This window comes from Triturus cristatus, chromosome 1_1, assembly GCF_964204655.1.
Source record: "Triturus cristatus chromosome 1_1, aTriCri1.1, whole genome shotgun sequence".
Lineage (NCBI taxonomy): Eukaryota > Metazoa > Chordata > Amphibia > Caudata > Salamandridae > Triturus > Triturus cristatus.
The window spans coordinates 895,553,372-895,565,725 of NC_140579.1; positions in this window are offsets into that span (position 1 = coordinate 895,553,372).

The following is a 12,354-nucleotide window of genomic DNA, read 5'->3' on the forward strand; positions in this document are numbered from 1 at the left end:
TTTACATATTCAAAACAGTTAAATATCTCCCAAAACAGAAAATGTAAATCACAACTTTAAACAAATAATCACAATTCTTTTTTTTATATCTAAATTAACCACAAACACCCCCTCTCAAACTCATAACTCACCTTTAAAATTAGTTAGTTCTGAAAGAAATGTGGCAGTCACACAGCAGTTTATCAGACCAGAATCTCTGAGCTGAACACCTCTCTCCTCTCAGCAGAACCAGTTAATGGCACAGTTTCCCTCTCTTTTTTCACACATATACATGTTAATTTCAAATCTCAGTGCTTCCCACATTTTTTCAAATGAAATCACACATTTCTATTGGTTGAAAACTTCAACCCCTTTCCAAATGTACCCTTCCCCCAACTTGACTTCTGTCTGCTACCATAGCAACAGGTCATGGAACACAGGTGTGAGCAGAGAGGTCAGAAGTTCAGCAGACAATGTTTCATTTCCAAAGAGCAAGAGTGCTTGACTTTTCAAACCTAACAGCAAATCCAAACTAATGTTCTTTGTTCACACATTTTTCTGAACCAATACAAAACATGCTTTTTAAAATTTAAACATACAGCCTAGTTTTTAGTGTAGAATGGTTTGAAACAGCCAATGAGTTATTTTTATAAAAAAAAGTATGTGTGCCCCCATTTTTCAACTGTCTTTCATTTCTTTTTTCCTTTCTACTGAAAGACACCTCCTGAGTGCATCCAGATCTCCTTTGAAGATGTTCACAGTGTGGATTGTAGGTCACAGCTATGTCTTCTGGAGTGAAAAATTTGCAGAAAAAAGAGGTATGGTGAGAGACCTTGCTTTGCCAAATGTAGACATTAAATGGATTGGTCCGAGAGGGTTAAAGTGGCACCAATTAATGCCTTTGGTGAAATCCTTTCTACATCTCCCACAGCCTAACCTTATTATTGTGCACTGTGGTGGTAATGACCTAGGCACTTTAACTGGGGTAGGTCTGGAAATGCTTATTAAGGACACCTTTGTGCAATTGATGTCGCTTTTTCCACAAACTGCCTTTGTATATTCTAACATATGCCAAAGGCAAAAGTGGAACTGGTCCAACCAATTTTGTCCGCAGATTGACAAAGCAAGGAAGCACATCAACAAATCTATTTCTGCTTTCCTCAGAGACTATGGTATGGGTTCTATATACCACAACAACTTGCGTTACCACATGCAAGACATTTATAGAGGAGATGGTGTACACTTTACTGATGAAGGCAACAGTCTTCCTCTTGAACTTTAGACTCTGCATCGGTACTTACTTGTAGGTACCAAAAAACACACAATAAACACAAGGGCTCTTTTTAGAGCCACCTTATATCTTTTTACTTAATTGCGATTTTTTTTTTTTATTTTTTTGTTTTTAAAAATGTTTCGGGTGCGTGCTGGGTGCGCGCACTCGGCGATATTTTTTTTCAAAATATAAATCTTTTTTTTTGCCCTACAAGGTCCTACTGTGACCCCCTTACAATGCCTAGTGGGTCAATATCTCCCCACTCTGCCCCCTTTTCAAGATCTCCCCCTTTGTTTATCACCCCCACTTTATGCGAGAGACAAAATGGCGGCCGCCGCTTCCTGATTTCCACCGATTCGAATGTTTACTGACATCTAACAACCAATCAGAAGTGCGCTCGCGATCCGCAAGGTGCGCGCACAGGACTTGCTCAGTGCACGCACGCTGCGCGCTTACAGATATATATATTGATTTAAATGCTAATTTCTCAGGAAATACTGAACAGATTTACACCAAACCTGCAAAAGGCACTTCATGGACCTTATGGCTACCTCTCTGCCAAATTTCACAAAATTCTGTTCAGCCGTTCGGGCTGTAGCTGCGACTAAAGTCCCTATGGAAAAATGCATGGGGAAAACGCGTTTTGGGGCCCCCCTTTTTTCTCAGCCCCCGCTTGACGAATCCTCCCGAAACTTTCAGGGTAGGATTCGTCAACCGGCGCCAAAGTTATTCAAAATAGAATTTTGAGATTTCCTATGGCAACACGGTCCTAACTATAACTACCTACTGGCGACCGCCAGTAGGTAATATATATATATATATATATATATCACCACCAAACGCTGACCTTTTTGAAAAATCAGCGGGACACATGCTCTGGGCACAAGAAGGGATTTATTCAGCACGCAAACCGTATTCCTGTAGTCTGTGAAATCTTCATGGCAGACGCGTTTCTGGACGAAATGGCCGTCATCAGTGCCGGTCCCACAGGCTGTTGATTCCTCGTGGACTCAAGAGGCCACTCCCTTTGAAGTGGACTCTAAGCTCCTCCTCCCACAGGCAGGTGTGTTCATTACGTTAAGCATCCCAAGTCCAATGCATCATGGTACTTGCAGTCACCACGAGGTTCCACAATCCAGTGATCTGGAACTCTGAACAAATGATAATGTCCCCAATTTCCTGGCGCTGTGCTGCACTCCACCTACAAAGTTCTGGAGATGATGATCCCGCTGAACCCTCTAATTGTGCCCTTGTCAGGCAGCACCATGCCACCTCCTCTCTCCCCTCGCTTGATGACATCCAAATGGAAATAACTCAGCTTGGGGGGGCGCCGCGTTTGTACTCCTCGTACTTCACCAACAAGTTGCTGATTGCGCGGAGCTCCTGAACGAGAGGGCGTGCCCCTGCCGGTATCAGCGAAAACCGGCTATACATCACCACCAAACGCTGACCTTTTTGAAAAATCAGCGGGACACATGCTCTGGGCACAAGAAGGGATTTATTCAGCACGCAAACCGTATTCCTGTAGTCTGTGAAATCTTCATGGCAGACGCGTTTCTGGCCAAAATGGCCGTCATCAGTGCCGGTCCCACAGGCTGTTGATTCCTCGTGGACTCAAGAGGCCACTCCCTTTGAAGTGGACTCTAAGCTCCTCCTCCCACAGGCAGGTGTGTTCATTACGTTAAGCATCCCAAGTCCAATGCATCATGGTACTTGCAGTCACCACGAGGTTCCACAATCCAGTGATCTGGAACTCTGAACAAATGATAATGTCCCCAATTTCCTGGCGCTGTGCTGCACTCCACCTACAAAGTTCTGGAGATGATGATCCCGCTGAACCCTCTAATTGTGCCCTTGTCAGGCAGCACCATGCCACCTCCTCTCTCCCCTCGCTTGATGACATCCAAATGGAAATAACTCAGCTTGGGGGGGCGCCGCGTTTGTACTCCTCGTACTGCACCAACAAGTTGCTGATTGCGCGGAGCTCCTGAACGAGAGGGCGTGCCCCTGCCGGTATCAGCGAAAACCGGCTATACATCACCACCAAACGCTGACCTTTTTGAAAAATCAGCGGGACACATGCTCTGGGCACATATATGTATATATATATATATATATATATATATATAAGGAATACTTTGAGAGAAAGTAGAGCTTTGTGAGGAGAGGACCATTTAATTCCTGAATTACAGAGACAAAAATTATAAAGATTGACCAGTTCTTAAATCTAAATCATCCTAAAGTGTCAGAACGAATCGGTATGGGGCGTTTATTGCAACAGAAATACAGTTTTATCTTTTTAATGGAGACTAGATTTGATAAGATGTGGGCTAGAAAAGACAATGAGATCTCAGATACTTGGATTTCCTGGATGAACACAGTTTAAATCAGTTAATGCTGCAATTGAAGTGGGATACACATATATGGGATAATTCCAGTCTATCTCTAGAGGTGGCTTGAGTACCACTATTATCACATCACATCATCTCATATGCATTATAAAGTACACATTCACACCTGAGGTTATCTTGTTGCTGAATACCATATGTGTTTTGTTATGCAAGTAAATAGTACTTATTGTATAGACCTTCGAATGAATAAAGGCTGAGTGGTAGCACCGGGATTCAAACATGTGAGAGAGTGGTCAAACACATCTCTCTCAAGTGGATTCATTCATTTAATAAGCCACCAGACTAATACTATCTGTATGGGTGCTTCAACATACCTATCATTAAACACATCACTGTGGAGACTTGAATATGACTATAATCACACATTATCACTGTGGGGACTTAAAAATCACTGTAATTGCACAATATCTCAATGAGGACTTGTACATGACTATAATCATGCACTATATCTGTGTGCTATCTCTGTGCATCCCATTAATCACACACTATCTTTGTGGGGACCTGGGCATGTCTCTAAACACACACTATCTCTGTGAGGACCTGGGCATGTCTATAGTCACACACTATCTCTGTGGGGACCTCAACATCTCTATAATCACACACTATCTCTGTGGAGACCTGGGCATGTCTATAATCACACACTGTAAGTTTACCTTTGTGAATCGGCCCCTATATTAATGAGGAGTTTAACACAATCATCTTCATGCACTATCTCTGTGGGGACTTAAACATCGCTATAATAACAGACTATCTTTGTGGGGGCTTGAAAAAAACTATAATAAAACACTATCTTTGTGGGGACTTGAACATCACTATAAAAACATAGCATCTCTGTGGGGACTCGAGCATTCTTGTAACTAAACGCAAGCTCTGTTTCGACTTAAAGCATCAGGGGGTGCCATGAGGCACAGGGTCAAGACTGATTTGCATATAGCTGGGTCTGAACTGTGGTGGGGAAGTGAGCTAAAGAACGATGATGGATTCAACCCAGATCTGTGACTGGGGGTGAGTGACTGAAACGTTTCAGCACTCCATCCATCATCTCCTTGTGTTTGCCTTGTTCACCCTAAATTGGCAGGGTATGCCCAGACGTGGCTCCCTTGCCCACTTTGCCACTGGATTCAAGCTAGCCTGGCTGATGTGGGGGTGTTACCCCAAAACCGGTCCCAGAAATGCTTGTTTCCGGTCCAGGGAAGACCTGGCTTGGCAGTTTGGGCTGGACTGTCCCCATGAGGCACAGGGTCAAGACTGATTTGCATATAGCTGGGTCTGAACTGGGGTGGAGAAGTGAGCTAAAGAGCGATGATGGATTCAACCCAGACCTGTGACTGGGGGTGAGTGACTGAAAAGTTTCAGCACTCTGTCCATCATCTCCTTGTGTTTGCTTCGACTTGAACATCATCAGCTTCACATTCCCTGTATGGGGCTTTGTGAATATTGAAAATTAGTAAAGTTAGACGTTTGGTCTGAATTTACCTTTGTGAATACTGAAAAGCAGTAAAGTTAGACTTTTTGTCTAAGTTTACCTTTGTGAATTGGGCCTTATTTTAATGAGGACTTAAACACAATCACCTTCATGCACTGTCTCTGTGGGTGTTGCAGGGATTCTGCTCATGCACAGAACTATGCGCAGGAAACCAGGACCTCAGTGAATTGCGGTGTACCAAAACCTCACCTCAGTACCCAGAACCCCTATCCGACCAGCATCAGTGTCCCATTCGTTATCCGTATTCTCTTGGAGGTCCCAATGTATAGACAACCCAGAACAAGCGACTTAGAGTACTCTCAGGAATGGTGGGAATCAGAAATACCTGTTCATTATTATTCTCATATCAGTCCACAACAAGAGTAATCAGAGACACGGTAAAGTTTAAAAGGTTTATTTTATAAACTACGTGTCCTAAGATGCAGTACTTTGGTTAACATAAGCAGACAAATGATTATAATTAAAACCATCAGCATTGTTGCAATACCATAGAAAATGAAGGGAGAAATCATATTACAAATGACAGTGGAATACAGACACCTTCCCTTCGCTAGTATTATTAGACTAATAGAAGGTCTCTAGGCTTGAATGGGGAACCCCATACCGTAAAGATCAGCGTAGGTGAAGCACATCACAGGATCAGCTTTGCTCTGTGCCTGGAAATGTTCTTCTCCAGAATGTGTTTCTAACGCATGCAAACTGTAATATTAAAGGCTCTCGACATTCAGGTATTTGCAGCTGTGTGCGTATTATGGCTAGAGAGTGGGCCGATCAACCTGAACTCAAAAACATACCTTGTCTGGCGGCTCAGAGGGTTTTGCACACAAGGTTCAGACCAAGGTCGCAGTGCACATCTAGGGATGTGAACAACAGACAGTTCTCATGTGAAGAAAAGGCAAGCAAGCAGTTTTCAAATAATAACATGCCTCTGCAGTGTTGTGTGCAAAAGTGGCAAGATGGCTTTTCTAACATCTAACGCGCTTATGCTAACATAGCAATGTATGTATCTAAATCGCTGCCTTCACTACACCCACCCTTGATCGGACCACAAACAAATAGGGATACAAAAAGGAACGCAGAGTTCAAATTCGACGGAGCGGAACCAAGTGCATGTATTGGAAATCCAAATAAAGAGGAGTGAAAGTTCGAAAAAAAAAAACGTTAAAAAAAAACAAAATGAAGGGGACAAAAAGAAAACGGTAAATTAATACATCATGCAAAGGCTCAACGAGCCCAGATGTTGGAACACATAAAAAAATATGTGTGTTTTGTGCAAGGGAAGCTTGGACGCTATTCAAGTTAATCCATCAATGTGTAAGCACAGTACGTAGCGACAGCTTCCAAGAGGAAGTCATTGGAACGAGTTGCAAAAGTGTTCGCCATCCAGTCTAATAAGGTAAACAAACATACGTATTCCTCTACAACTGGGGCCTCGGGCACAATCAGAGGACAACTGGTGTGTTCTTCAAGATAACTTCTTGCCAAGAAGTCATATGCTGCCGTTCCGATGTCCCAATTCCCGAGGACTCCATGTGCCGCTCCACAGGCCATAATCCTGAAACCAGAACAGTCCAATTCATGAGCCACTAATGGACACATCAGTCGATCATAATCCGGGGCAGAAGACACCTAGTTTGACAAGCACAAGTCCAGAACCCATTCGAAAGGACAATCTAGGCAATGAAAAACAGGTTGTACGCATGTAAAGTAGGAAAACCGGAAGGATAATCCATAGGCTATGCTCAGGGTTGCCAGTGGTAAAGTTCCATAATATTCAAGCATCCGGTTACGAAGATGGAGCAGCCGGGACAGGCTGTCGCGTGACACAAATTGTGCAGCCATTGCGCAGTAAGCAGACCAACAGCAGCACACCAGCCGCGAGGGCGAGAATCAACGGGAGCCCGCCAAAGACGCTGGAAAAAATAGAATGAAAAAAGGCCGGTATCACACCAAAAATAGTTTGGAAGGAGGTCACGAGGCCGGAGCCCACAATTTTGAAAAAATGCGCCACGCCAGTTGTTGACGGGGCATTTAATATAGTTTGAATCATGGCACCAAAATGAAGTGGGAGATCAGTATTTAAAAGCGCCTGCACCTCGGTGCGGGTATTGGCTACGTGAAGAACAAATGTTTCACGAGACAAAGTCAGAGCGACTTCTTTTTGAGACAATAGAGCCCTTATTCTGCTCATCTTGTTGAACTCTGCTTTCAAGGTTGGAATGGAAGGCCAGATGGATACATCCAGCCGCCCATGCCGGGGTGGGAAAAGGACATTTTTACAGCAGACTACTCTCTGTGATATAGTTACAATGTAAGGAATTCCCACTAGCATCCCACAGCAAGCCTCATTATTTAAAAGCAAATAACTACCGTTAGCTAACACCGTGAAAGAGGGTGTAATAGCTGGCACTGGAATCCCCTTCAGGACGCATGCTAAATTAGGCGCTTGCACATTGCACGCGCCATGCAATTGGATGTGCCCACAGACTACAGAGTGATCAGGTGTGGAAGAGCAAACCTCACCCTTCAGATAAACTTCTTTACCTTCTCTCATGCACCTGTATGTAAATGGGAGTGACCAAACTTCATGCAGAAAAGCAGTACCAATGGTTCATATCTGCCTAGGGCATAATGTTTCATGCACAAACTGAATTTAAACAAAGGAAATGGCAATGTGATTAACCCGTGGATAAGCCACACAGCTGAGTTCAATTCGGCCACAGAGAAAGGCAAAGGTTCTATCTTTTGAATATGCAGTAATGAATATGTTGCATCTTTCATGGACATGAATTGTTGCTTCGCAGTTAGATTAAAAGGAAGGAATAAAGATGACGTATTCATGTAGTCCCAGGGGACTTTCCCAGCCTTTAACGTTTGCAAAGTCCATGCAAACTGCATTATAGAACGCAATTGATTCTGACCATGATACAAAACAGACATATCATCCTGCACAATATCAACAACAGATGAAACAATATTATCTAATGTGTAAATTCTGGAAGAAAGGGTGTTAATGCTATTATCTATAACAGCTAGCACTTTTTCCATATTGGCTTGATCAATAGCTCTCAATCTGGAAGCAGCTTCAATTGGTGATAACTTCCAAACCTCGTTATAAATAGCATACACCCATCTTTTGGACCTGCCACCCACAGGACCCTTAACAAAATCATTCAAATCTATTTTGTCATGTAATTTATATAAATGAACTTTAACAGATGCCAAGGTGGAATGTTGCAGCAAAGACTGGCATAACTTCCCAACAGAGTAGGTAGTAATAGAATGAGAAGATTCAAAGCGGGGGTCTACGCGAACCTGCGCATACCCAGGCTGCAGACCCAAAAAACAATGTTGACAGGAATCTGAGCTCGTCTGCCAAGTCAACCATCCTTCCGAATTTATTTTGGAAATATTGAATGATGTGTTAGTAATCTATGACTGCAACGCATCAAGGGACAGATCTGTATGATTATCCCAATTTGGATAAGCACCCAAATCTGGAATAGAGGGGGAATTCAGCTTTTTAGAAGTAACCAATCCAAAACAGGTGGTCTGAAAAATAGTTGAATTCCAAAATAATATGTGGTTCGGGATGAGGCAGGCACGATGCAAAGCTTCTGTTCCTTGTACCTGCCATGGTTTAGAACCCCAGATTTAAGATCAATAGTAGCTTTCCACAGATCATAACCCCTGACTGCTAAATCATCCATAAAGGATTTGGAATACAATAATTTAGTGTGTGTCAGCCTAACGTTCGAGGCAGACTCCGCTGCCACTTTAAAATAAAAGGCGGCAGGTTTTGAAACACTGAAATCAGTAAAATAGGCAAATTTGTTCACCAATGTGTTGGAGCTGCCTAACATTGGTGTTGGGCAATGTTCCCATTGGGTATAATTCACAAAACTACGATACGTATTGGCTTTATGTAGGAAATGATTGCCATAATGTTGATAGCAAAACAACTCCCCGTAGTTAGCAGTGTCTAAATACAAATCTTCAGCATCAAAAGCAGCATAATATTTCAAATCAGAAAACAGTGCTTCTATGGCCTGAACGTCCCAATCATCAGAGCGGATGTTTTGTTTAACCACATCACCCATAAAAACACGAAATACATTCGGAATATTAATAACCTCAGTGGGTCCATGAATTTGAAATTTAACAGCATCCCACGCAATCCCATCTAACACAGGCCAGGCAGTAATATTCACAAAAGTCTGGTCTCTCTTCATGATGTGTGATGAGGAGTGGGGGGCCAAAGTTCCATCAATTAGTCTAATTGTCGATCTTTCTTTTAGGTAGTGTCCATTCACAAGATGAAAAAATACCACCACAAATCCGATGGACATAAACAAAAAAATACATATGAGCATCAGCCAAATGTAAGTCCAAGGGGGAATCAAAAAATGTCTTTTAAACCAAACAGCAAAAATAGAAACTTTTGATGGGGCCCTGGAAGTCATAGAGTTAGTATCAAAGGAGAAACATGACTGGGTAACTGCGGTTGATTGTAAAACAGGCAATGTTACATCTGCAGGATAAGCATACTCAGTATCTTCAGGTAGACCATCAGCTGGTGGTAGCAACAAAGGATCAGCAACTGTATGCATCTCGATAGCAATATCAGGCATGGTGGTAGTAGCCGGAGCCAAAATAGAATTTCTCAGCATCGCAGGGCAAGAGACCACTGGAGACATACTAAGAAGAATCGGCCACTCGCTGTAGTTTGACATTGTCAATGGAGAAGTACCTGTTATCCTTGCGACCAGGAAGTGGAGGTAAAATGACTGTTATTGTACCCTGCACGCCAAGCACTGGAACCTGGGCAAGATAAGAGGGGCCGAACTCCTTCTTGTTCGCCACCTTCTCACGGACCAGGTCACCAACTCGAGGTAGCCAGCCGACTACCGGAATCTGAAGCGCAGCATCAGATGTGGAGGCCAAGTGTTCCTTCGCGAGACTGTCTCTGGTCTCTTTTAGACTCTGTAACACAGCACGGTGATCATCTACGTCAAAGGGTGCGGCAGATGCTGCCATGTCTAGACCATCAAGGTCCGGGACAAACATTTTTATGCCAAAGGGCATCATGTGTGGGGTCCGCCCACCCAGAGACCTTCTAGGGAGATTATTAAATGTACGTTGTACGTTATACAGATGGGCAAACCAGTTCCGGCCAGTGCCTAAAACCCTAGCTGTCAAGGATTGCTTTAAGTCACGGTTCATTCGCTCCACTACACTATTACCCTCAGGTCGGTAAGGAGACGAAAATTTGACTTGGACCCCCAATGATTTCATGGCTTCTTTGTACGCCTTAGAGGCGAACGCAGGGCCCTGATCAGAATGAAAGGTACCACACGCAAAACTTCCCACAAAGACACGCAAATCCCTGATGACAGTACGGGCATCAGCACTCCTCTGTGGCCATACCCAAAGAAAACGTGTGCACGAATCCACTGCAACTAAGATATACTTGTACGCAGTATCAGAGGAGAAAGGACCACAGTGATCTAGATAAACACACCCAAGTGGTTCATTAGATATGTACAACTTAGTTTGTGGTGGGCGCGCAGCAGTTGAAGGTTTAATCTGCTGGCAAATGTCACAATCAAGAACATAAGTGCGAGCCTGTTTATATAACCCGCGCCACCAGTAACGTTGTTGTAACAGAGTAACAGTTGCTGTAACGCCGGCATGGGCAGAGGCCATACCCTTGTGAGCCGCTGTTATCAAGGATGGTCTGCAGTCGCCGTTGGGAATCAATCTGTCACCAACGTCGTTAATTCTCACTAATGGGACTTTATCAGGACTTAAATGATAATGGTAACGAGAAGGTAAACCTCTCGGATAATTACTTCCCTTCTCTGTAGCAGCAATAGCTGCCAAAATGTCATCATCGATCTTACTTTTGGATCTTGTAACTGCTGCTACTAGATATGTCGCCACTGCTGTTTTCGCTGCCTCGTCAGCCAAGCTGTTGCCGACAGCGTGGACACCAACTCCCTGGTGACCAAGAGTGTGAATTACATTCACGAGAGGCAGATGTTCTTTAAGCTCTGCCACTCGAAACCAAAGCATTTTATGCTTAATTGTGCTACCTTTGGAATCACGATATTCATATTGAGACCAAAATAACAGATTGTCGTTGAAAGACAGAACACAGTAAAATGAGTCACTCACGATAAGAGTAGTAACCTGAGGTTCAGCAAACTCCAGGGCAAGCACCAGAGCACGGAGCTCTGCCAACTGTGCGGTACAATCACCCAATGACTGCGTATGCACGACATCAGACTTGAATTCTACATTCTCGAAAGTACCCATTACAATTGCGCAGGCTGCTGAATAGGCGTGCTTCGATCCCGTCGCCAGTTGCGCCGAACTGTCAGTATAAATGACACAATGGTAATCTTCGAGCGGGCGCAAAGACAGAGGAGCCGGATGAACGAATTCATATTGCAAGTACTCCTGCATCTGCAATGAGGCATCAAAGATATAGGTGACATCTGGTGATGTCAGAGAAGTGGCCCATTGTATCCAATGTAGATGCAAAGCTTTTGAATTTGGTACACTGGCTTTCGTCCCTGCCTCTAGGGCAGGATACGGTGTAACCACCAACATGCGTTTTCCTTGCGACAGCGCCCATTCTTTAAGAATCGCCATCTGCACCGCAGTCAAAACTTTTTTGACTGAGGAAAAGCGCAATTCAGCCGAAGTGTACAAGTGTGATTTGTAGGCAATGGGGACTGTGTCGCCCTCATTGAACGTTAAGTACGTGAAACCCACTGTGCCTGGCACAATTCTTATTACCAGGTTTGTGTGGCTATCATGTGTCAGTAAATATTTCGAAGCAAGAAGATCAGCTTGCAAAGATTGCAAAATAGCTGAATGCTCTGGCAGCCAGCTCGATTTGGAAAAAGTAGGTTGTACCAAGGCATATAGTGGCTTGATACGCTGGGCATAATCGGGAATGTATGTACAACCGAAATTCAGAAAGCCCAGCAAAGACTGTAATTTTTTCAATGTTGTAGGAGCACGCAGACATGCACACTTCTCCAGAAAGTGAGGAGCTAATCCTCGACCCTCATTGTTGAGCTCGTAGCCCAAAAACAACACTGTATACTCTGCAATGTGAGACTTCGCAAAGTTGAATTTGTAACCGAAGTCTGCAAACATAACAAAGAAAATAGATCAACGTGACACCGTTGCGG